This window comes from Cygnus atratus, chromosome 2, assembly GCF_013377495.2.
Source record: "Cygnus atratus isolate AKBS03 ecotype Queensland, Australia chromosome 2, CAtr_DNAZoo_HiC_assembly, whole genome shotgun sequence".
Taxonomy (NCBI): Eukaryota; Metazoa; Chordata; class Aves; order Anseriformes; family Anatidae; genus Cygnus; species Cygnus atratus.
In genome coordinates this window covers 145,707,580-145,735,133 of record NC_066363.1, presented here as the reverse complement: position 1 = coordinate 145,735,133, position 27,554 = coordinate 145,707,580, and the positions used below count along the sequence as shown (strand labels likewise).

Here is a 27,554-nt window from a genome sequence, read left to right as displayed (position 1 = left end):
TTGTTTGTTTGTTTTTCCTATGATGGGGTAACAAGTCATGTGGGTAGGCAAGAATGCAGTAAGGTTTTTTGACACCTCCTCAAATGGCATTTTCATAAGTATCCAGGGAATTGTGGTCTGAATCATGGGCCTCTGACTTTGCTGGGCTTGATGAACAATACTGAAAACAACCCTGCATTGCCTTCCTTGTCAGCTTTGGTTTGAAGGTCTCATGAGCACCCTGCTGCCCAAGAGCCTTGGCTAAGGGACCGCTGACTCTCAGTGAGGCTGCTGCAAGATGCCCTCAGTGCTGCTTGGGAAATGACAGCCAAGAACCAGATGTCAGCAGTTTGATATTGTCTGAAACCGTTTATCAGGTAAGCCTCTAAGAGATTGTCCTGGGTATATATCCACTGTTATCTTTGCAGTGACTTAAGTGATGGACTAGAGAATCACTATGTTGAATCTGCATGTGATTCTAAGCACTGACAAAGTGCCAGCATCTTGGAGGACAGGCCTGAGAAATGGGAGAAATGCTCTGAAAGAAATAGGATAACACTGAATACAAATTGGCATGTCGATAGGGCTAAATGCCTCCCTGAATGCTTGATGGGAAATGAAAGGAGAGGTAGCAAAGATCTGGGAATTGTAGTAGATCATGAGCTCAGCATGACTCAGTAATGGCATCCTGTTGTGAAAGAAGCAAATATTATTCTGGGATATATAAACAGCAGAGTTGTACAAAAGACATATGAGGTAATCCTTCCATTGGTAAAACCTCCAGTAGGGAGCAGATTCCAGTTTTGGGTACCACACATCAAGAAAGACTGCAGAAAATCCAAGGGAGAGAAATGAGCCTGGTCAGGGGTCTAGAAAACACTCTCTGCAAGGGCAGGTGTCAAGAGCTGTGTCTGCCTAATATACGTGGAGAAAGCTGGAGAGAATTGTGCCTGCCAGGCTTTGAATGAATAAAATTCTTCTTCAGTGAGGTGGTAATAAACCTTTCTGTCTCTCTTCATTTTGGATAATACAACAAGTTATAAGCTTAACAAAGATTTAAGTCAGCTTTTAGGAAAGCCCTTTCTCTGGAATAGATTCTTTCAGAAGGAATCACATCCTTCTGATGGGGACCTTTAAGACCAGACTGGTGAAATACCTGCCAGGAATGCTGGAGGTAGAGCTGATCTTGCCTTAGAAAGACTGATGGATTAGCTGCATTTTTTCTTTGTTTCTATAGTAATAAGTTGCTTTTTATTTATTTTTTTTCCAAATTCTGAGTTCATATTGTAACATATTTACCATAAACAATCTCTGTACTTGTCATGAATATGAACTATGAAGATGCAGTGTGTGATATTAAACTTGTTGATGCGTAAATCAGTGAGCAAGTCAAGCATATGGTTAGTCAAAGTGCATTCACTTGTTTTAGAAAACTCCCACTTTCTTGCATGCAAAAAGCCATTGTTGGCTAAGGATGGCCATGGGCACAGAGTGCCCCGTGCCTGTCTGTCCTGGGCCTCAGAGCCCTGGGCCATCCTCAGCCACAGGAAATGGAAATGAAACTGGTGTCAGCATTGTCAGGGGACATCCTACTCATCTCCATGGCCCTGGCCTCATAGGCTGATACCGTGGTGGGGCTGAAGAGGTGGAGTACATGGGCCAGGTCCATGTATGATTTCCTTTTCAATTGTGCTCTAGAAATAGTGGGCAACTTTGCAGAGCCTGTATGGTCACAAGTGGGTTGGTAACAAATGTTGGCCTCCTAACTATGGGTGCCCTGTGCCCCACAGTGGGTTAGTCCTGCTCTGCCCCTCCTTGGTCCCACTCCATGACCCCAGATCCCGCCAAGCATGGCTGGTATTGGTTCTTGAGGTTGTGGAGGCCTGGTGCAAAGAATGGAGCAGACATCTGAAGCCAGATGGAGACAAAAACATTGAGTTACTTCTTTCCATGGCAGCCTGCAGTTAGATAAAGCTAAAGTGATGTGTAACAGCAGGTGTCCTCATTTTGGCCTGAAAAGACAGACTTTGATCTTGTGCGTGGCTGTCACCCAGCTCACTAAACAGAGTTGTCTTGTTTTGCTCTTTATTCCAGTGGATGATGCCAATGCTTCGTTGTTTATTTGGATTCTTTTTATCTTATCCAATGTATTTTGCTCTGGGCGAAGATACAGGCGTTAAGTCAACAAAAGGACCTAGGTGTTGCAACACCGAGTGTTGGAGCCCTTAACTGTTGGGCGCTTTGCCATGTAGTGGAATCCCAAGCCCCATCTGAAATACCAGGTCTCCCTAAACAAAGCATGGGGTTTAGCACAATGATTTATCTCTGAGCATCACATGGGAATGTGTCTCTGCCATTTAGCCATTTATTATTTCCCAGCCAGGAAAGTTAGAGAGGAGGAAACTGTCTCATGTGACTTGGGAGAACCTTACACCCACTGAATAACAAGCAGTGATGGGGGAAGGGGTGGAGGGAAGTGGAGCAGTTTGGAAACAGCCTGAAGGCAGAAATTTGACACAGAAACTCTGGCATACATTCTTCAAGAACAGATAGGCTGATGGAGGAGAAGAGGGGTTCCCAAACGATTTGTGAGCAGAAGGCAGGGTGCTAAGCAATTTACATAATTTATTCACAACAGTTAGTTCAGCCAGCTCTACCAAGGACATGGAAGCTAGACCCTTTAAATATCCCCTGTGGGAGAAGTGAATCTGACTGCCTGAGCTGAGCCAAAGGCCACTGACATCTCCAGGAGCTTCTCTGCTTCCCCCCATGAGTTTTGGGCCAAGCACTGGGGCTGGTGCTGCTTGGTCCCACACACCACTTTTGTACCTGTGCAGAGGGGCAGCTGAGCACTTACTCCCACATCCAACCCACTGTTGGACTTCTGTCATTTTCTTTTATTTTTATGTTTATTCACCCTCCGTATATTAGGTTAATACCCCAAACACTCAGGTGACGCTCACTCTGGGAATATGCCATCAGCAACAATCAATTATGAAATATTCTGAGATGCCTTTGGCTGCCTGAGCCTATTCAGAGCAGTCTGCATGGGAAAGATGAAACTGCCCCACACAGCAAGCGAATCCCACACTGTGCTGGGAACAGGAGGGTCCCTCACTGCCCTGCTGCTCCCTCCTGCTTTCTCTTTTTTGCTATGCAAAGTTGTATTGAAATGAATTAGATGCTTGTACTGAGCATTTCAATGGGACTTCACATAATAAAACAGAAACTCAGTAATATTACCTGTCATTGAGTCTCTGGGAAGCAAAAAGGTCCTTGCCAAGTCCTGCTGAATCTTGAGCAATCTGTGCACGGCGTCGGCATGGCAACACACAGATACAAATTCCATGCATCATTTGTCTGGGGACTAGTCTCTCTCCAACCTTCAGCTTGGAGCTCGACACTGGCCAAGTGTCTAGTTAATCTGAGTCATTGAATTGCTGGAAGGGACTATAGGGTTAAACTGGGATAACCTAAATAGGCTGATAAAAGACTATTCAGTAAGAGATGCAAGTACCCAGCATCTCCCAGGTTTTAGCCCACATGCTCTCGAGTCCTGAGTTGAACTTAATCTAAAAGAATAAAGGGTAGACACTGGAAATTCCCCAAAAACTTGGAAAGACACCCAGTGTGATCTTAGTCTCTGCAAGAGCTGGAAAGATTTATTTTAGAAAGAGGTTCTGATGGTTAAATATTATTTGGAAGTGTGGTTTCATTTTGTATGTACAGTGGTTTTTTCTTAGTTCCTTTCCTGTTCTATAATCTCCTCTGTTTCTTCAGTGTAATTAGCCTGTTGTTTTCAAAAGGCTGCTGATTGTGTCTCTTATGTATGTGTGAATTGAACTCATTATGCACTGACTTAGCTCCCTGGGCTGTGTGTGTGTGTTATGTATGCTGCCTGTGTGGTGCGATCCCTGACCCGCACCAGAAGGAGCTTTGCAGGCTCAGAGATTTGCATGTGGGCTTAGGAAGAGGATAACTCAGCAAATGCTTGACTCAACAGCAACAAGCCCAGGAGCCCTGGCTGATGGCTCTGGAGCCACGGCCTCCCATCCTGGACACATCAGGGTCTTCGTCCCCAGGCCAGTCCCACAACAGGAGCCAATTTAATCAAAGGGGTCTGTCAGGGATGTGTTTTGTGTAGTGTTTGTGGTCCAAGTGCTCAGCAGATGTACTCCAGTGTCTCTTGCAAGGTCATCTAAAAGAAGAGTTCTTGCAGAGTCCTGGTGTTTGTAGGTTCTGTTCTACACTAAAGTCTTACCATACTAGCACTGGAAAAAACAGGGTTTCTGGCTCCAACATAACATAATTATACTGGAGTAATGGTCCCTGAGAACCTGTATCAGGACCCGTAGTCTCTAAGTCCTGGTTTTATGGATGCTCTATAGGAACAAACTAGAACTGGGCTTTCAAGGGGTTTTACATCTCCATGAGTCTTTGGAAAGCCTGGCTTGGGTGGCTGCCTTAGATCAGTAGATATTACAGTCATGGGTTCAAGGTGCTGGCACTTCTTGTCTGATAGAGCATTGCTTTTAAGACATGCTGGCTCCCAGGTGACCTTGAGTCTGCATTTGATCTTCTGAAACTTTGAGATCATCTGGGCAAAATAATTTGGGTTCAGCAAATCACCATTTTTGGCAAAAACGTTTTGTCCCCAGACTTCTGACTAGCATTACTTCAGAGCAGTACACATTTACTGGGAGAGAGTGTTCAAGGGAAATAAGAACTTCCCATGTGGCTTCTCGGTATGCTTTGAGCTAGGTTCTGGGGGAGCTGCCTTGTCAAAGCACAACCTCCCTCTCCTTTGCTGTCCACGCTGTGTGTGGCCCGCTACATCCTCACAGCAATTATTAAATACAAGTGTCATCAAGTCACATGTCTCCTCAACATCAAGCTTTTAATTCACAATTGTATTGAGAAGTTGCCATTCCTTCATGTCTCCTTCGTACTAAGTTCTTCAAGTGTGAAAGACTAACGAGTATGGAAAGTACTCTCAAAAAGCTCCCTGAGTTTTATTTTGTGCAGTGATCACCCATAATGTACAGAAACTAAAACAGAGTAACTCCAGATTATTGAAAGGAGCAGGGAGGAAGGGGAGGAAAATTGCATTCCCTTTGTCTTCTACATATGGTCACTCATGGGAAACCTGTTTACTTGGACTCTCTAGGGTAATGTGAATTTCATCCTTAAAGAATGAATATTCATTCATTTGGTGGACTCAAAGTCAAACTCAAAGTTAATGAGATACTTCTCCCCATGCAGGGAGGCACTGTAGCTGGAAGGAATTTTATCAAACATAAGTACCATCCATAGATGCCAGGTTCCTATTCTGTGTTGGCATGACAACTTTCAAGCTGATACTTGTTTTAGTGGCTGAGCAATCAGCCAAAAGTGACAAGTTTTTCTTGAAGACAGCTTGACAATCTAGCAACTACCACATTACTACTAAAATGCACACTATGAATCAGCACAATCACTTTACATTTTCCTAACTGATAATGATAAAGCATATCACTATGTAAATACAGGATATAAATTCTTCTCAGTCTGCAGTACCAAGAGGAGAAGAGTGATGAACAGCCACAGAGGGAAAATGTTTGTATCATAACAGTGCCTGTTTTTCTTTTATGGAGCTCATTCATAATGTGTATAGAAATTAACAGCATGGCAGGGAAAAGGGGGGACGTGGACAGCAACTGTCATTCCTGGCACCACGTAGCCACATCAGCCTTCAATTCTGTAATTAAACAATCAGTTTCTATAACTCCGAGTTGAACCTTTTTAGAAGGGAAGTCATCTCAGTTTCTTGCTGAAAGAAAATGCAATTGGAGTACTGGGCTCAGAATTAAACTATACTTGACTGGCATCTAAAAGCCATTTTAGGAAGCGAGTAGTTTTTCTATGAGTAGGGGAAAAAAAGCATTAGGCTTACAGTGACATTTCTGCTAGTAAATTGCACCTTTAACCTCAGATTCTCAAACAGTGCTCTGATAAGTTACTAGCTGAGCCTAGAAGAACTGGTGAGGCAGGTGAGATCTATTTATCACTCCTGAGACTTGCTCTGCTTCATATCTCTGATATGCTCACCAGGTATCTCTCCTGGGTTGTGACTAGTGCAGGCAGAGAAGGTTGACCTTGCCCAGGTTTTTGGGCAGGAGGTATGAAGAATAGAAGAAACATGACATTGCAGACACAATCAGGGTAAAACTCCCAGGGTCTTTGTAGAAAAGACACCATCTTCTAGCACAGCCAAAGGCATGGTTGCTCCCCCAACTCATGAGTGCACACATGTGAGGGCATGCCCATGACTGTATATACAAAAGTGTTTCCATCACATGATCTGCTGTTCATTTCCAGTCTCATGGTCCAACATGAATCATCCAGAAAGCTAAGAGGCTTGGGAGGTGGCATGCTGAAGCCTTTGGGGAGGTCTGATCCAGCCAAAAGAGCATCAGTCTGGGACTTGGAATGGCTACACACATTTTCCTTTCCCAGCCTTGGTCATCAGGAGGGTGATTCAGCCGTCTAAATGTAGTGCCCTTTGAAAGACTCCAGGGTATCCAAGCTATGCATGCAAAGCCATCATGTCCAAGTCCCACAGAAGGCCCATAGCCTTTTTCCTGGATCAGCAACTGGAGGCCCAGTGTATACTTTAGAGTATTTTAAATGGGGTTAGATGCATATATCTGTTAGCTGAAGTCCATCCTTAACTCAATTAATTCCTAATTCTTTAAGGAATATAGGTTTTGCTCCCTTCAGAGACATGAAGCTGGGAAGTCTCAGTGGTTTAGGAGGTGTGGAGCCCTTTGAATATCTTCATAACATTAGATATTGGTGAGTGAAGGGATGTAGGGCATACCACCACTGGTAGCAGTCCTACAAAGACAGCTTTTCCTCTTGTGACTGGAAAACTGGTTTAGCTATCTCTGCAGAGCCGTCCTTTGTCCTGCCAATGCTTGGGAAGTCTCAGCATGTCGGGACACTGTCACTGCCTGCTCTTACTGAGGGAAGAGCAGAGCACAGGCCTTCAAGATGCTTCAGGCTAGCTGGTTGGAGGTCCAGGTGCTGAGGTTAGCTAATGAAGCCTGCAGCAGGTTGTTAGGAGGGTTTCAGCTCATATCCAGCACCTAGATAAAATGCTTTGACTATGCCTGGACTGACTGATTAGTTGACCTGGTGAGCTGTGCCATGTAGGCCTACCATTTGGGATGTCTTCTAGTGTCAGGGTGTCTTGCCTGGGCTTCTCAAAGTTCACACACCTGTAGTCTTCTAAGGACCAGGCACCTAATTCCCACTAACTTGATAATTAGAGTCACTTAATTCATGCAAAAAGAATATGGCAAGCAATGTTAAAAGTCTTCTGAAAGTGCTGTGGCCTGTACACAAGGAAGTGTCACAATCACAGCTGATCTTCTGCCACTGTGCTGCCTTAGTGACAGCAGTAAAAATGCTACAGCATGACCTAATGCCCAGGTAAGGTCCAATGTCTTTGGAGAGCCTGTTCTCTGGATATTCAGCCTGTACAGAAAGTGCCCTTGTTACCTGTCCCAGCCAGTTTAATATTATAACAAATCACAAACACCCCATTCATTTTGCTGTGTGGAACTTCCTGGGCTGCCCATGCTTTTGTGTGCTGGTGTAAATGAGGTATAAAAGTAGTTCTGTTCTTCAGAGGTATGAGGCAAGGATATTAAAGGCCATGAGACACTGAGAAACTGAAGCAATGAAGGCTGAAATTGAAACAGTGGCTGAATACATGCCTCGTTCAAAAGCTTGCATCAAGACGAGATCATTTTCAGAAATAATTTTACTATATTATTCTAGATTGGTGTTACATTATACAGGGTAGTGCTATTGTGCTTTTCTTTCAAACAGGAAAGAAAAGCATATAGTTTATAAGTGGGGCCTTAAGAAGGCAATGCTAAGCCCTCTAATATGAGAAAGACCATGGAAATCCAGCCTGCAGCCAAGATCTCCCAGAAGAGAGCATGCCATAGCTCCTGTCCTGACAGCGTTGACGATGTTCTGCATGAATTCAGAAACTCTTATGAGATGCACATCATCTCCCAAAGGGACTGGAGGAGTTGAAATCTGGAGCAATTCCTAAGGAAGAAAATATTCACAGTCAAATGAACATAAATCTCAGGCCTGGAATGGTTCAGATTATAACCTGTGGAGGCTCGAAGGCTGGGACTATTATCAAAGGAAAGAACAAGGGATGAGAGATGGGATCTCTGTTGTGATGCAGCAGGCAAGTACTTGCTCTATCTTGTTAGCAGTGACGTTCAGAAACTTCTCTAATAATAGCCTAGCCTTGATATTGGAGAAATCAGTCCCCATGGACTGAGTTATCACAAGATCTGATTTGTGTACAAGATGTTTAGAATGGCAAGCACAGATGATATGAACCAAGAAACATGTAAAATAAATATGACAAACTGTAAGATCCCTCTTTCCTATCATCATGCCCCTGGTAAAAGCATGGTCCCGATAAGATACTATTTCAGTCACCTAAGTAATGCCTCATGTCATTTACAAGGATATTCGACCAGTGCAAAATAACTTTGGTCAGAGAACTAATGGTTATCATAATATGGCCATGTTTAACACAAATGACTGCAAACATTTTTGCTAAACTATTTGGCTTATACCTACGTGTGAGTAATCAGCTGTGGAAATGTCAGAGAGGACAGAGAAATGTGGAAAGGAAGAAAAGCTAAGTTTCAATCAAATAAAACAATCAAAAGTCTGAGCCAAAACAAGTGAACAAACAAGCTAACCAAAAACCCACAAGTGAGCTATGTTCCCTTTCAATATGTGCTGAGACAAGAACATGTCTGTACTCTGAATGGGTAATGCTATTCGCGTGGTGTCTTCTGCAGAGGGAATCAAACCACTCTTCAGAGAATGATCAGGAGAACTGAGGGAAATATAAGTGGATGAGAACCAGCTCCCTACCAAATCCTCCATGGGACATCAGCAGAATTTTAGGCATCTAATTCCAAACTGGTGAGTCTGAAAACCCCATTGCCTGACGCTGAAGCACTGAAACACCAGGATTGCCTTGATTTTGACTTCATAGCTCCCCAGATGGTTACAATTGCTCTAATCTTGACAGAGCTGAGCAGCTCAGCACTGTGCTCACATTAATTGTGCTTACTGCAATCATTAAATCGTCACCGTATAAAATAGAGACAGAGACCATGGAGTGGTGTCCAGCTCTCCAGCCCCCTGCACATCACCAACACTGCACAGCACTATCCAGCTTGTTGTTTCTTCTCCCCACTCACCCTCAAACTTCTGTCTTTTTGTCCTGACCCCCAGATAGCCTCTGTGCTAGTGGGTACTGCAAGGAGATATGGGCTTATATCCCTCCAGCGGGCAAGAAGTAGAAATTGTGTGTCTGAGCTCCAGAAAACATGCTTAACTATTGCACAGAGCACTGCCTCCACTTATTGTATGGCTCAAAAGGGCAGAATGGGCTGGTTGCCAGTGTCTAGTACAATGGCCTGGCGTCTGACAAGAGGGAAGCGTCTGAGGCCAAGGAGTTTTCACTCCTTGTAGAGGTTTATTTACTTGCAGATGCACACCTGACTTTGAGGAAGATGTGTTATTTCAGATAGCACTTCCACAAATTCTCTTGGTCAGGTGGGCATCCAACAGGTGGATGGGATGTGAAGTGGCTGGGGCTGTCCTGGTGCACAAAACCATGAAGTCTCTCTAGCCTGTGAGCTGATGAGATGAGGTGTAGCTCAGAGCAATGAGCTGCTGGGTGGGAGGTGCTGGCGGAGCAGAGAGCCCTCAGAGCTACTCTGTGAGCGAGTGTTTGGGCTGCTGCTGATGCTGCTGATGAGTCACATCCATAAGATACCAGTGGGGCTGGAGCTGGGATAGAGTTTTGTGGAGAGTAATGGGAAAAGCAGAGGGAGTGGCTGGGAGAGCTGCTTCCATGGGCTGTGTTCTGTATGCAGCGCTCTGTTTTTTTCCAGTGAGTATCTATCTATATCTCTACTTACATCTGCATCTATAGCTGGATTGCAGTTCTGCAGTAAAGTGCATGCAAAAAGATATATATATATTTAATTTCCACCCTACTGTGCTTATCCAACTCTTCCAAAGTCAGGAAGGCTTAGCAATATGCTTAACAACACATCAACACGCACAACTTAAGAAACACTAATTAAAACATAGTAACAAAAATAAACATAGTCTCCCAGGCACTGGACCCCTTCAGAAGACCCCCTAGTATGTTACCTGATATGCTGTGATGTCCTTACGATGTAGTAATGTCACCTTTCTTTTCTGGTTCTTTTTGGCATCATCAATAAGTCCAGTCTCTCCCTCCAATAAATCTTGGTGAGTCTTTTTTTTTGTCAGGACTGCACTCCTGTTTTGTCCTCTTTACTTCCTTTTGTACCTTGTTTTGCTGTACAACAGAGCTAGTTCTTCCTATAGTGCTTCCAGCTCACGTCCATCTGCCTATTTCCAGAAGCTTTGGTCCTTTTCATATTAGTATAGTCTAAGCTTCAGTTGCTTTTCTTTTCACACAGCCTTAGCTTGGTCTTATTCTTTCTAGCCAAGCAACTGTAGGGGTGGCCCTCCCCTTCATCCTAAACATGCTGCGTTCAAATGGATACTGAGTTTATCAAGAACGAAACTCCTGGGAGTTTCAGCACATGCTGTGAACTTCCTGTTACATTTTCACAATTCATTGTCTGTTTCTTAAATTAAAAAATAAAAACCAAACTTTTAAAATCTTTTACTTTTGTCCAGGCAACATGGATACCGAGCTTATTCAAAACTTGCAAACAATCTGACCTCAGTCTCCTATTACAGATATGTCTAGACTAGAATTTGTTCTCCTGTTGTAACTTGCATTTATTAGTTGTTTGCCAATTAGTGGAGTTGGTGAAGACATTTGCAATTGTAAAAGCTAATCTAAACATTCCAAGAAGATGTGTTGCAGCAGTCAGACATTTGCGGTTTACCTTTGGTTGTGCACTGAGGTAACTCACAAGTGTTTGCCTCGTGGAACGAGCACTTGTGGAGTGTTTAGACTTTCATTTATAAGCATGTTAACCTGCTTGAGGTAATTGGCAATCAATTAAGTTGAGCCACACATCAAACCCAGTGTAATACCTGCCCATTCTAATTTCAAATTGAATTAAAAAAGAAAAAATAATGGTTAGTATAGGCTCAGCTAAGTGGTCACAGTGCCGAAGAATGGAAGATATATGGAATGCCTAGCCCAGAAAAATGTGTTTGAGGAGTCCGTGGGCAGAGGGAGAACAGCCCGCTGGATGGCCTCCCAGGGAGAAAGTGGAAAGCTGGCTGCTCACTGGAAACCTGAGAAGAGGAATAGGATGCAAGCCTTCCCACAGTGGATAACAAATGTCTACTGTAACACAGTGGCATGAAGAAGTAGATTAAAAATGGTATAATCCTTTCACAGAAAGAAATCCTTTCACAGAAAAAGGTGTAATACTTTCATAGCTCCATCCTTTCTTGGTTCTAATGGTCTGTTTCATTTAATGGTCAAAGCTAGAACAAGAATCAATGCCTTAACGTACAGGGGGACAAAAAAAAATCAGATTTTTTTTCCTACAATGAAGGGGGTGAACCATAGGATTGGCTATGTGGTTGGTCATTGGAAATAGTTGTACTGGTACTGTATGATCAGCATGTTTTGGGATGGTATGGCTTGATTATAAGATGAGATCCACTTACCTCCTTGACATCAAGCACATATTTCAGAGTAAAACTAACGGCCAAGCATAGCTGGTACTGATAGTGTTGAAATAAAATGGATCATAATGTACAGACTGCTCAAATAAATGTTTATATTACAACAAATTGAGCATCCTCTGCCATTTATTTTCATTCTATGGAGAACAATTAGAGGATAAAGATGTTAAGAAGGATATACGAGGCAATAAATGTTTTTCACGGGTGCTTAAACACCAAAGGGAAGTGAAAATATTTGATAACTACAGACATCGTTTATGGAATCAAACAACCCCTTCTTCCATTGTAGGCTGTGCCATTATTAAATAAGAAGCCATAGGGTGACTTAGAAAATAAAAAAGTCAGGAACAAAAGAGTTTTTCTTACCTGATAAAATTTTGAAAGTCCTTTACCAAATTCAGCTCAAAGTCAAATCTCAATTTTGTGCCTCAAGAATACAAATTCTGGGAGAGCAAATGTGTTGTGTGGGAGTGTCCACTGGGGATTCAGAGGAGTGAGAAAGGCAAATGGGACAGGGGGTGACGGGAGAGTATGAAAGTCAGAGGGATGAAATTAGGACTCTCTCTCCCCTCCCACACTAATATCCTGGAGGACACAGCAATGGGTTGGTAGCTCCAAACCAATGGCAGGTTGTGGCCAAGAAGGAAATCTGGTTTGCAGGTATCTTCTTTCTCTTTTGCACCCTCAGGCCCTGGGTTGCCATTTGGCCATGACCTACACCTTATCCCCTTTCTTTTCTCTCTAATAGCAATGGGAGGAATGAAAATGAGTTTTGTTGTCTTGGGGTAAGTGAGGAACATCACCAGCTGGGAGAAGAGGAGGAAGAGAGAAGTGGCCAGCCTCTCTGCTTCCTCTCTGCTGGGACAGGGAGACTGTGCAGGTAGCACTCAGGGGTGGTTTGGAAGAGCACAGCCATGCACAACCTCTGCCATGCCTACATCCTGATCCTGCTTTATATCCTTGCTTTCTCAGAAATAATTACAAGACAGAGCTAAAATCAATTAGCTGATCAAGGGAGTGACCTGTGTGGAAATTCAGTGATGTATCTGAACTTAGACTATGTCAATAAAAGCTTCAGTCATTACAAGTTGAGCCAAGAGTGAGGTACATTTTCCCATAAGTTCATGCATAGCCAATTCCTTAAAATTGAAGAGCCATGTTCAGCCCACTTCAGGGTGTAGTCTTTTCCACCCTGACTACATATTTCTATGGTAACTACTCTTACCAGACGAGTCTGTGTATATATATATGTGCATGTAAATAAATAATAGATAAGGCAATGGTAAATGGTGCTAAAAGTGCATCGGTTCCTCCGTCGTGTTGCACACGTCTCCTGTTGCACACTGCCAATGCTCTCCTCTGTGCAGTTCTGTAAACCCTGCCTTTAGCAAAATCTCAGAGCAAAGGGATTTTTTTTTTTTCTGACTTCGGATCTTTGTTGTGGTTTACCAGCAGCAGCGCATCCCTGCACCAGGCTGGCAGAGAAGGTTCCACCCTCCATTGCGATGCCAACAGGGAAAACTGGAGCTTCTCCGATGCCTAATGCACAAACCAGGCAGTGGTTTCAGTTCTGGACAGAGAGAGCATGTCAGTCAAAGTGGTTGCCCTGTGTAATGCCATAAGGAAGAAACGTTTCCTAATTTGTCAGCTTTCAGTGTTAGCATGTGAAGTCAGGCAGTTTTTCTGTCTCTAATAATAATTAAAAAATCATCAGGAAAAAAAAAAAAGACATTTTCTCCTGTATTTCCTTATTTCTTGGTCTCTTGAATCTCCCTTCTCACTGGATGAGGTAGGAGCTGAGCGGTGGAGCCAAGACATGTTTGACTGTATGGAATTCTTTTTTCATTTCTTGGATATATTTTTTTTAGTTTTCTTTGCTTTTCTTGCTTCACATTTTCCAAAGCATAATGGTCTGAGAAGTAACAGGCTCTGTCATGCCTTTAAGATGCTAGAAACTTTCCACTTGCCTCTGAGCTCTGTTTCTTAAGGAATGGGCTTTAGAGAACAAGATCCAAAAAGCGCTGGCTTATATAATGCCCAGGTTAGGCAGAATTTAGCACTGATGTAGGTACTTACACCCCATTGTGAGTGCAATCCCACCCACAGAAACCCACCTAATCTCTTCGCCTTTCTGAGAAACTGGAGACAATTCCAGCTGCAGTAGAAAACTTCTTTAGCTTCCTTAATTTCTGTTACAGCTTTTGCCCTGAGGTCCCTTCCTCTTGGCTGGGCTAAATGCACAGGTATCTGCTTTCTGCCTGGAGCCATTTATAATTCACAAAGAAGGTGCTCCTCTGCCTCACTACCCTGAAGGGCATCCTATGAGATGTGCTTCTAGACTCTGTTGCTCTGATGATTCCAGAAAAAGGCACTGCAGTTTTGGCCACTTTAATAAAAACATCCCAAATGCACAGATAAAGAGAAGATCTCTGCTGTGTATACAGTAATGTACATAGAGGGGAAGATCTAGGTTTCATTTTTTTCTCCTGTTTCATACAGTATTTCTCAAAAACTAAGAGCACAAACACTGTTAGAGAGGGAGACAGTTCGTCTGAATAACCTTGCAATTACACAGCAGAACCAGGCTCCCTCCTGCTTGCCTTCTCCTAGCCCCCTGTACTCTAGATGGCCACCAGCTGCAGCAGGAGCCCCCTCTCCAGGGGGCTGCTCCTGGGGCTAGGACATGGGTGGTGTGAGTCAGGATCCCCACCAGATGGGCACTAAAACCCACCCCACACACCCACTTTCACAGGACCGCCATGCAGCAGGTGTATCCCTGTCTCTCGGGAGGCAGGAGGCTGCAGTAGCAGAGGTTGAGCTTTTGGTGGAGGCAGCCATAGGATGGCACCCGCAGCCAAGGGACACCCAGGTTGTGGTTCCCCGTTGCTTTCAGCCAGCTTCGTTTAGCCAAGGCGACGCTGCCTCTGGGTGTACGTGGCAGCAGAGCATCGAGATTTAAAGAAAATCTTCAGTGCCTACAGCCTCTCAGGTGCCTAAACAAGTTAGGTGAAGTTTATTTTGGCTCCCTGTCCACTATGTAGGCATCTAAATTCTGCATAAGTTGCACTTTAGGTGTCTTGCTGTTTTCTTTGGATTTTGCCCTCAGCTGTGAGCGGGAGTATAGGTTTGCTCTGGCACGTGCTGTAGTAGGACAATGTCACCCATTGACTAAATCCGAGAAATCCACTCCCCATTGCCTCCTCTTCCCTCCCAGCTCTTAAACGTCATGACAGCGATAACAAAACTCTACCTACCATTCTGTTACTGTTCCCTTGCAACCAAACCTGTGAACTCAACTTCCCAGTTGTTTGATCCTGTCTAAATCCACATCTGCCAAAATCATTCTCTCACTGGTAAAAAACTCCACTTTCTGCTCAGCTTTTCCACCTTTCCAGTATATATACTTGTGATGTTCATTATTCAGTCTGGATTTTTTATTTGATTTAATAGTAAACCCAATAAAAGTGTTGCTCTTCTCTTTGAGTCGCCACCGTCCGCTGCAGACATCTGCAGAACCAGGGAGCAGCCACGTTCAAGAACTGGAGACATCTCCTTGCTTCAGGATTTGGGTCTGGCATGCTACAAAACCTGGGTTTGTTTGTATGATAGCAGTCTGCCCTTGTTTAACAATGCCTTCTTCCCCACAGTGATGAGGATCTCTACAAGCTTTATTTTGCCCTAATTAATTTTCACTCCTCTTTGCTTTCATGGTTGACCTTTTCCATCAAGTCTTAAAGAATAGATGAATTGTCTGTGAAAGTGAGGTTGTTCAGCCATTATCCCTTATAGCTGTGCTCCTCTCTTCCCCAGGGAACCAAACCCATTGAAGCAAGTTGTTTAAGATATTTGCAAGTGAAACTGTGAAGTATTTGGCCTTGTTTTTCAATTTAAATATTCTGGCACACAGCACAGGCCAATTAAAGCCCTGTTTTCATGGAAATTTTACATGCAGCCCTTGTATAGATGTAAGCCACTGCTTATTTTAGATATAAGTACTACACCGTAATAATCACTTATCATGCTAGTCAAAAATAATTCTAAACAGACTCCGATTTTGTTTGCTGGGAGAAGCATTACTGAGCGCGGTAAGAGTGCATGGAGGGCTCTGCCACTTGGGAAATGGCAAAATGAGGCATTTAATTCAAGCACAAGTTATTTTTATTGTTGCTGCTTTTTTTTTTTTATTGTTGCTGCAGTTGTTGCTGCTTCTGCACAATCCCTACAATTTATGAAATAAATTGAAATAAAATACAAGATCAAGAAGATTTTAATGGATTTAAAATGAAGACAATTATTATGGTATCAGTTGCCATTGACACATAACTGCAGTAAAGAGATACAGTGGTGGCTTACCCCTGTAAACTATATTTGGCGTGGGAACCTTCAGCAGGGGTGCTAAAGAGTTGGAGGAATTGTGAAAGAAATGCCTGCAGAAAATGGCAGAACAGTTACAGAAGGATAGAGAAAGCACCGGCAGCCTCTGCTCTCAACCTTCCCCACGACTAAGTGCACTGTTTTCTTACTAAAACTTTTCATCCCTCGTTGCAGTTCTCTGGGGACCAGCTTTTAAAATTTGGTAGAGCCAAACTACAGCAGCCTTTGAGTGGCTGTTTTGCAGTTTATATTGCCCTTGTGCCTTGCTGGTAAATACAGTAATTGCTTGTTATGATTTCTGTTTGTTCTTTGTGAAAGTAATGACATGTTTTTACAGATAGCTACAGATTTATATTTAGTCTAGATGACTTAATTAAGAAAAGTAACTTCCTCTGCCCCAAATATCTCAGTACTGAAAGATTTATTCATGGAAGTAGGCAAAATAAAATCACATTAGCAGACAGTTTGCCGTACCTGAGAGATTCAACATTAGGTATACATATATATTTTTTTTTTATCCTGAAGAATGACTGGAAATGTGAAATTATGTATAGGGATGATTCCATCATCATTAGGAAGAAACCAGCCTAATTCAACAGTGGGCAGGAGGGAACGGACATTTTATCCAGCCAAAAGAAGATGGTAGATAAATTGCTTCTCGTTGAATTTGATCAGGACGAGACGCATGTTTTGTCTTGTTAAAGGCTGTGTAATATCTTTAACAACCACAGGAATTAAGGCTTTACTTGCATACAGAGCTTCACCTCCATCAGGGAAGCAGCACTCCAAGCCAGCCCACAGAGAAGAGGAATACCCCGATTAAAGTCATCCCGGGCGAGCAGCACCAGGATGCAAAACCAACAAAGAGCTCAGTGTGTCCCGGCAAACCCTGTATCATTATAGTAAAATTACTGCTTATGAGAGAAAGAAGGTGTTCCAACAAAAGCGCAGCCTTGTCGGGGCTGCTGCTGGCAGCGCCGCACCAGGCAGGGTGCCCAGCTCCTCACACCCATAACCAACCTCATGGCGCTGGCAGCAGGATGCAGCGCGGCTCTGGCCTCGGATGCCGAGCGAGACCAAGAATAGCACTGGGTGGTTCGTTGTGTGCAGTACCGGGGGAAAAAAATAAAAAAAAAAACAAATGTATTTAAATTCAGTGTTTTCCAAAAGTAGCTAAAACCGGGAAGTTATAAAATATTAACCTGTGAGGCAGAAGGTTTAGGAGACTGCCACTTGTGTGTCCTGGAATAGTTTCTGCTACCTTTTTGGTACGGAGCAGAACCTTTCATTTCATTACTGCTTCTCAGCTGAATTTGCAGCAGCTGCACTTTATCTAATCCTTGCAGCACATTTTCCCACTAGAAAAAAAAAAAAAAGAAAGAAAAAGAAAAAAGCGCAACCTATTTTTGCCTCATTATTTAATTTCTTGTTGTTGTAAATGTTACCGAGATTTTCAGTACTTTCAGGTTGAACTTATTAACTCTCTACCTGCCACATCCTAACACTTTCTACAAGATCTTTCCCATCTGAGAAGAGGAAGGGAGGAGAAAGAGGTAATCCATGGTTAGAAACATCCAAGACTAAGAAGCAGAGGCTACTTAATGCTATTACTAGCCCTTCTTTTTTCCCCTCTGAAGTCCATTATGTCCATCGTGTTCAAAAAATAAAAATACTTTTGATGGAGAAATGTATTTGCTCTAATTGCCTGCTAATGCCTAAAATAAATTTGTTTTGCTTTAAAAAAAGTTAGTTCAATAGTTGATTTTTGGGCTACTGGTTTATGAAGACAAAAACCACAAGAAAAACACACACTAATGATAGGGAAAGACAGGATGAAATTATGAGAACCACCTAACCAAGACTCTTGTATGCAATGTGGGCAACGTGAGAATAAGAAACTGCATTGTAGGGTTGTTACAGCTCCATATCTGTCATGCTGTCCCTCAAAATGTCTGAATATGTGTGTACATATATTTATGAATGGAAGGAAAATGTGTGCAAGCTTCCTGGAAAATGGCATATGATTTATTTTTATAGGTATATTATGTATTAAAACAGTCAGATTAGAAATAATAGATTATATCAATAACTTTTTGTACCGCACAGCTGAAATTATGACAGCTTCAGGGGTACAAAATTTGAGCATTTTATTGCATCAAATGTCAAATGAAGTAATGCAATCAGTGGAATATTCCTTCTGTTCTGCAGTTTAATACTACTTTCTATTTACTTTGCTTTTGCATTCAATGTTTTTAATTGCTTGTTATAAAACTCAGAATAAACCAAACTGTTGATGACTCAAGCTATTTTCTAAAGTATTAGAAGAGAAATATCATTCATAAGAAATATGGGAATGCAGCATATTTGAAGAAATGCAGATTGAGGTCCAATTATTGATACACATAGGTATATCTGTCTTTATCAGCACATCCTGTTTGGGCTATCTTCCCACAAACAGCTTAGGCATTAGTCTCACAGAAGCAGTATATCACTCCCTTCCTCTGTTTATTTTTGGCTAGTACAAATACCGTAGAGGATATTTGTTTTTGTAACACCGTAATGATGAAATAGATTTACTGGCTGCAGCCACAAGAATTCTAAGCAGGTTTTCATTTGTTTAATCTCTGCAGCTTTGTTGTAAAAATTCATAACTGTCTTGGACAAGATGTTAGGAAAAATCTGGACATTTGGGTTTATGGTTAGGGCATTTTTTTGTAGCACCTGAAAAGGTGTGGGGGATGACGTGGGTGCTTGCAGCTACAGAATGGCCAGAAGAGAAAAAGTTACTGGTGCCACAGGTTTTGTGGCATGAACCCATTTCTCCATCAAGCCCACAGCAGTGTGCCCTAAGGCTGGTAGGACAGGCTGGCTTCACTCTCTGGGACAAGTTTCCCATATGGGTCATCTACAATGGAAAGTGCATATATATTAGCTAAGGTAGCTAAATGTCAGGGGAAACAAATCATCAGACACTCTTTGCTTTTCAGCACTGAAGACAGAACCATAACAACCACCCTGAGGTTCACCTAGAATGTCTTTTTTCTGCTAGGATATAATGCCAGGATTTTTTATTATTATTTTTGGCATTACCTTTCTTAATGGAAAGATACACCTTTGATGTGCCAACAACAGAGAAAAGCCACAGTCCCAGATCACCACTGATAACTATTATTTCTTCCACTGTGAGCCCAGACTCACCTATCTAACTTCAGGCACTTAATGAAACTGCTTACATCGGCACAGTCTGTAAAGAAAGTGAATACCCTTCCCCAGCACCAGGGCTCCTCCAGTAGCTCTTGAAGTGTAGGGGATTGGAAGCAGGTTGGTGACAAAACACAGCAGGTGGGACCTGCAGCACCTCTGGGAGATCTGCTTTATTCCTGCCCTGAGCTGAGCAGGCTCATCCCACGAGCAGCCTGCAAATCAACCCAAGGCTGAAGACACGAAGTACAAGAAAAGAACAGCATGCTGCTCCATCTGCTTTGCTTGCAGTGCTACCACACTTTTTTTCTTTCTTCTTCCTTTTTTTTTTTTTTTCCTTCCTTCACTGCTTGGAGTCTAACAAGCCCAAGAGCTACTAGATACTGCTCAGACTCAGACGAGCTGTTTTGATCTGTCACCTTCTGCTTGTCTGCAGCTGAAATGCTGAGCTTTCCCCCCTGATTAGCCTGTAGAAATTAGGTCAACCAACTCTTGCTTGTACAAACTATTTGCCAGCATTGGCCACCTAGTTTTCCTCTAAAGACACAAAAACAAGGTGAGAAAGGCCAGTCTGGAAGCAAAGGATGACAAAAGAAAAAGGACTTATCTGCTTTATTTTTATTTTTATTTTTATTTTTTCTTTTGCTTCATCTCTCATATTTTTTCCTGTAATTTACAAGGGATCCTGTTATACATGTGATACATATGGATTTATGGATTTGCAGCATACTGAATATGTAATTTTCCTCCCCTCCCCCACCTTTAACCCAGCTTTTTTGTTACCGTTTTTTGTTTTCTTTAACCTTGCCACTAGATGCAGTATTGATGAGGAAGAAGCAGGCAAACATCTCCAGCTGCTACAGCCATGAAATAAGCTTTATTTTGCAGCTTATTAACTCTGACCTTAAGGGCACTTGTTGTGGTTACCTTTTTGAAGGTAATATGCTGTCTGTGTGAAGTGTTTAAATTTTGCAGTTTCTTTCTGCTTCTTCCATTGAATACTCCTTTAGAAATTATTAGAATTATGTTACCAAAATAAGTTCTTCTTATATTTCTAAACAAATAAATAAAACCAACTCATCAACACCATAATATTTTGCAGAAATTAAGCATTCCTGACAAAACTGGTTTTGCTTCAGATTGGTGACTTAGATGTATCCTACGAGTGCTCTAATCATGAGTCTATCGCCTATCCCCAGACGGCTCTATCTTCCTTATTTTCAGGTGAATGGTGTCAAAGAGTCTTGGCTTTGTCCCACAGGGAAACTGGAAAATATTCTGAAACATCAGCTTGAAGAGGAAATTTTTCCTTCATATTTATATTCATAAAGTAAGTGCCAATGGGAGCTGAGCAGTATGTATATCAGACCAATGCATTAGACAAGATTTTCAAGAACTTTTCTAAATTACATCTGCAAGTTCACAGGAATGTTATTGTTATAGCTAGGAATGACAGAGTCTTAACCAAAAAGGACTTGAGTGCATTAAGTGCTATGCAGAGAGGTAATAAAAGATGGCTCCTGTTTATAGGGCTTACGGTGTACATGGCATTTGAGAGATGACAGGCAGCTAGAGGCAAGTGGGAATAAAACTTAAGCAGTGGCACTCAGAGTTCGATATGCAGCAGATTTAAATGGTGGAAGGGATAATGTTTATGATCAACTCCGGGTTATAGTATAATGCAGGCCTTATATTTCTCTCAAGTCATGTGTACACATATGTTTAGTTGCTGCTGGATAACATTTGGCATAGGCACATCTTTATGTTTATTTGGGGGGGAGGTAGGATTTTCAAATGAGTCTGAAAACATTGCCTCAGAAATAAGAGAGGTTTGTTTTGCAGGGGGATTGTGTTGTTGTTGTTTGTGTATTTATTTATTTAAACTGGCCTTGCGAATGTGACAGTTGAACAATTTAGGGTTTAATTGTTATTTGTTTTATCATTTATAATGTTAGCATCAGTCAGCAGATATTATATGTGCTATTGCCTATGATCTCTGAGTGATAGGGTTGAAAGATCAGGTTGACATTAGCAAATAATCCCATCTTGCAATCATGTAAACACATGTTTAGCTTTACATCCTTCAACGCACAAGTCATGTAGATAAGTATCTGCTGTGTCAGTGACTCAAGCTTATTTTATTCAGACAATGAACAGCAGTTGCCCAGCAGATTTTTTATGGTGCTCCAGTATCATAATCTATTAACGTTTTACTAGTGTTTACTTTCAATATATAGTTTTCTGGCTGGCACCAAAGCCATTTAAAACAGGATTTGAAACATGAGTATAGATTATATCTAGTTTAACAACTTTATCTCCACAATAAATATACACAAATTTTAAAATTCATCACTCCGTAATTTTCAGCTACTGCTTAAAGTAATTACACATTCTGTGGTGATAACACGTTCAAGGTTTGTTGTTTTTTTATGATATCACAAGCAGGCGAGACACCTAGATCAGGCGTGTTAATGCTAATTGGCAGATAAAGCATAAATCTGAGGGAGCCTAGATTCCTGCCTTTTTTCCAGTTTTTTGTTGATTGGAAACTGAATTCTTTTTATCCTAGCATTTACTATTCAAAAATGCCAGGCAATTCACTGCTGTCTTTCCACTGTGCATTTTAATCCATCAGTTCTGTTATTCCTTTAATGCCTTGTTGTTTGTTTTTAATCCAGTAGACTAAATCGGTTTTCTTTTTAACTGCCTTCTAAAATCAATCATACAGGACTTCCAAGTGCAAAAAACAATTGGCTCTGATGACATAGCTATAACACTGATGAGGCTTTTGTTTGTTGTTTATTTGTGGAGGTGCATGACCTAGTGATAATAGCAGTGATATACTTAATTTGAAATATAATATTTTACCTACTTGTCAGGTGAATACACTTGGTCATTGCCTCTTGAGTTCTCATATTAAATATTTCAGGCTTTCTGGGAATTCATCTTCCTTCAAGACTGTGAATCCTACCCTGAGACCAGATCCCTAAATATCCCTTGGTCTGAATTTATTAACCCTGTATTCTTTATTGTCCTTATTTTTATTCTACAGATAATTTTAAACCATATGAAGGACTTCAGAGCCTGCTCTGAGCCATGCATGTCATGAATCTTCCTGAAGAGAGTTCAGTAACTTATCACATAAGGAGAAGGTTAGAAGTCTCTTTTTGAAGTCAAGTTATTTGAGAACTTAGCCCTGATCTTCCCAAAAATACCTGACTATAACAGAAGGACTATGTGATCCCAGTAGATGCTGGTGAATGTGCAAAGGCCAGGTTATGAAGTACTAGCAGATGATCATAGAAGACAAAATGACACAAAGGTTTTAGATAATTGTAAGCTATCAAGACAGAGAGCTTTCGAATGTTGTTGCCTGCAGATGGAGGAGATCCATTGGTGGCTATTGGAAGTTATGGTATGGATCCAATATGTACCTCAGGAAGCCCCTGGTGGATACTATTCAGAAACCAAGACATTATACTAGGGAAAATCACCCTATATTTCCTTATTTCTTATATTTTCCCATGAAGTCACTGATGGCTATGGCTGGACAGAGGAAAAGGAGCAAAGTGGACTTCTGAGCTGGCAAGTGTGGCTGCTCCTATGCTTATGACAACACATCATCCCCTGTCATTGGAAGGACACTAACTGGCTTTGTACACCTTCCCTTGCTGTTTAATAAATAAATAAGTAAGTCCACAGGAATAATTCACCTTCAGACGATGCAGCAATTTCCAGATGAGTGAGCTGCTGTATCTGCTATCAGTTGAACTTGATTGACCTAGCTCCTGCTCACCATAGTAATTATGCTCCTTTCAAAACAGCATCACTGGGTATCTTTGTTCTTTTCTGAGGCAGTATCTCATTATGGCAGAGTTAGCAAGAAATAGTTGCTCTTGTGTACTGAAAGTTTGCCTCAGACAGTACATAATGTGATAAAAAAGGAATCAAAAAAGTTTGAAGTTGCTACTAGACCTAGTGTGTACAATTTGTATAGTATGCAGACTTGAAGAATACTGTCAGAAGCTGCTGTGTGTTAACCCCTGCACTTTTACTGTTAATTCATCACATATTATTTTCAGTGAATTTTAAGACTCTTTGTGGTCCATGCATGCTAATATCAGACAGCTCTACCAAACTGTTTGTATTATAGATCTGTGGTTGCCAGTAGAAAAATATCCCAGCCAGTGTTCAGGTGAAATAAAACCTTCAGAAAGCATGAAAGCACCTGCCAGAATTGTAGGCTTTGGGTAGTAGCTAGGCAGATCCCCATTACAGTGCAGACCAAGCTCTGCAGATAGCCACGGTTGTCTTTGACACTGAAGTCCTCCACTGTACAGCTATTGCTGTTCAGTAGGTTGGAAACTACTTGTCACTTACAGATAAATGTAGCTATTCACTATGTCTATCCAAACCAAATATCTTATTTGTTTTCTTCCTGCAGAGCATCATATGGTCTTGTTTAGGCTTTCTGTGACCTCTTCAGTTCTTCTCTGAGCCGGGGTCTGTGGCTTGCAGCATTTTGCCAGCTCCAGTATAGCTCAGTGTCCCTCTTTTGATCCACAGACCCTATCTAAAAGGAAAAAGACCATGGCCTTCGCAACGTAGTTGTGTTGGTTGCAGATAAGCCTGGATTTCATGCAAGGGTGAACTTAGTTGTGTGAGTCTCAGCTCAGTGCAGACAAAACTATGTTGCAATGAATGTAAATGGAATTTTTTTAAAATTGTATTTTGCCAGGATTTTGGATGTACCATTGAAACTTGAGCGCCAGTCTTTGCAAGAAATGAACTTTCCTCCCAGTCATTTTTTTCCTTTTATTCCTCCAGAAGAAGGAATAGTGTTTATTACAACTAGGCAGACATCTTGATTCAAAATTTCCTTTTGGCATCGGCTTCCTTAATGTGAAATTTTAACAAAATCATACCTCTCCTAACACTTTATTTACACAATTGATAGATACAGGTTTAATTAAATATTTATATTGATACAGCATTTTACTAGTTATCTTTTCTTTACCAGCCACCACTACGTTGTTAATTTCAGTTTCAGTACATTGAATGAATGTATTTGTTTCTCCAACTTGTTGGAAGTTTGTTTTATGTGTCTTTCTAAATAGTGCCTGGTGCTCTGTTCTCTAGGAATTGTAATATTTAAGCCATGCATAAAGTAGGGTCAACTCACTGGAAAGGAGTAGGAACTGGTTAAACCTACTGTGCTTGACAAGTTTAAATGATTGTAATAAAAGCCATGAAACAAGGATTTTGTGTTTCTCATGGATCTGGGCCATATCTGGGCCAGAGTGTATATACTAAGATATGTTCATGCAGTGACACAGGTTCATTGAACTGCAGAGCTGGGAAAACCCACAAGAGTCTAATCCATCCCACCTACCTCAAGCAGACCCAAATGGGCTTCACTGGATATATGTCTTGAATAACAGTGTACAGTGCTGAGCTATCCTGTGCCCTTAAGTTTCTTTTGCAAGCTGTGCTTCTACAAGGCAATTCAACCATTTTGTTGTAAAGCATGATGTATTATGTTTTCTGGGACCCATTTTCCTTCAGACACTAGTGCAAAGCAATTGTGTCCTTGAAGAAGTGGTCCTCGTTCCTTCCTGTATTTTAGCTTGTGTGTTACCCCAGAGAAACATCCCTGAAAGGTGTGAATAAGGCCTGCCTAGTGGAGTGAAGACAAAACCCAAGACTCTTCAGGTAAATCACATAAATCAATTAGGTTCTGCAAGAGCTTGATATTGTCTGACCACATTCAGAAATGGCTAGGATTAATAAATACACACCTTTTATATAAAACCCTTCCTCAGAAGACTCCAAAGCACTTTGTAGAGGTAGCTAACACTATTATCAGGTTGTGCATTAGAAATCATCTGCATGTGAGGAAGTAAATGCAGTACTGATATGAATTGGATCAGTGGTGACTTGACTTTTAGCTAGGTACAGGAAAGAGCAGAACAAGGTGAACATAAATATCAAGGCCTAGAACAGTAATATTTAGGAAATGTAATTTGTGAGCTGAGTTTCTGAACTGATGACTATGCTGTGCACCTTTTGCATGTCAGGATCTGAACATGTTTGCAACTGAAGCAAGAGTTTGTTTTACCAAGGGGAAGCAGTTACTATAATTGGTGCTCAATAGAAATAAAAAACTGATGTTGTAGTGTTGGTTGAAGAACTATACTTGTAAATAAATAGACACTTGTAAATAAATGGCTACTGTCCCTGATTATTTTCTCTCTGCTGTGGTAGACAGCTCCATTTTCTCTACCTTAGATTCAAAGAGATGAGTTCTCAGGTTGTCACAATAAACCTGTTATCTCCAGAAGCTGCTGTTTCATGATGATTTGTGTATAACAAAAATCCCTCTAAAATAGCGGTATATTAATATGTTAATTTTATCTGCTACTATCACATGAGCATTAGACATGGTAAGATTCTTGAGGACTTAACTGATACACTGGTGCTGCTTATCAGGGAGAGGAAATGCATATTATATTCTGTGCATTAAACTAGACATTTACGTCCAATTTCTATCAGAAGCAATAACAAGTTTACCAGGAATATCAAGCTAAGTACAAGAGTAAAAGGATTAATTATAACATAGTAGGATGTGACAAACTCAGTGGGAGACTTTATGGGAGGGGAAGGCAATATTTATTAAAAACCAAACAAACAACACAACAACAATAACAACAAAACCAAAAAAAAACACAAAAAACTCACCCCTCTCACATATATTCTCTCACATATTTCAGTCAGAGTAACTCCTAAGCACCAGGACATGTTTGCCAGCTGCTCTGGTCAGGATCACTTGTGAAGGACATGGAAGGCAAATGACACCAGCCACCAGTCTTCTCTGTCTTTTGGTTGGCAACAGGAAACTGTTTTTTGGATAGGTCTTTTACACCCTTCAGGAGTTAGAGGTTATCATAAGGGGATCTTTTGCCTCAGAGTTTGGCTTAGTTCATTCTCCATATATCTTAATCACAGTTGCTGTTGTTTTTGTTCCCTTGCTTTGGGTACCTTTATGGCTGCCTGGCCTCTTCTTGTGACAGCTGAAGAGTGGCACAGATGGAGGGCTGTAACCCTGTGTCCTCACACTTGTACCACTGTGCACCTCTTGATGATAACTCACTGTGCTGTGGCCTCATAGGAGCAGAGGCCATCAGATAGATCTTCCTGGAAACACCACATTCCTCCAGGTTTACCAATTTGACTGATGTCAGTCATGGTCTTGGATATCAGTACATGTCACTCACGTCGTTCTTGTGACACCTGTGCAGTATGGCTGAGTGTAGCATTACTACCGAAGAGTTACTTTTTCCCCATGTTCACATATATATATACATATATATATATTTTTAATTGTGACCAAGTGAGTTAGAGCCCAGTAGAGAATGTCTTTTTAAGCAACTACATTGGGTTAGACCAGGAAAAGGAATCTCCAGCTAAGCTCCAACTCTGATAAATTACACTCGTTCCCTTTGCTCTCCACTTGGACTAAAGGACTTGTCATTTCCAGCAATATCTTATCCTAACCAGATATTCTGGTTGCACACCCAGGGTGTAACAATTACAGTTGGAATTGTGGCAGGATTCTGGTGCATGTGGCACCAAGGAGCAGTGGGGCTGCAGCTGTTCCTGTCTTTGAGGTGGCATTACAGGCACCTCGGTGACAGCGGCAGTGTAGCTATTGACCCCCATGTGGAAAACCTTAATACTTCTCTGAAGGCAGTATGGGTGTTTTCAAAAGAGGGCCAGGACCAGAATGAAATGTAGCATCTGAAAACATGACTAATTTTTAAAAGTTTACTGTATTTGGCATTTTAAGGCAGGTATAATATGCATTTGGAGTGTTTTGTTTGTTTGTTTGTTTTGTTTTGTTTTTCTATTTTCTTTCCTCTGCTTACATTTTTCCTTGACCCCTTTCTTATTTTCCAATCAATATTTGCTTATTGTCAGTATCTCAGATAATGACTGTAAAAGACTATAGATACTGATGTAAGTTACCTGTGTATCAGATAATCACTGTACAAGCTCTCCCACCCATCTAGGCAAGACTCTCACCCCTGAGAAACCTGAAGCAGCGACAGTAGAGCTGACATCTAGACAAGCTGCTGCTGTAAACACATGGCAATCCCAGCCTAGGCTCAGGAATCACAGATTCACATTGATTATTCAAGTTACGAATAGAATTTCACCCACATTTTTTTTTTGTTACAGTGATGCCTAGTAGGGTT

General features: G+C 41.5%; 1 long non-coding RNA gene across 1 annotated transcript; it reads left to right on the top strand.

The window, feature by feature from the left end:
- The first annotated feature begins 208 nt into the window (after positions 1 to 208).
- Positions 209 to 25,501, top strand: LOC118252724 (uncharacterized). The gene is made up of 4 exons (XR_004780221.2): positions 209 to 356; positions 8,862 to 8,988; positions 20,524 to 20,629; positions 22,352 to 25,501. It is a non-coding gene; the product is annotated as an uncharacterized LOC118252724 (long non-coding RNA).
- Positions 25,502 to 27,554: the final 2,053 nt, after the last annotated feature.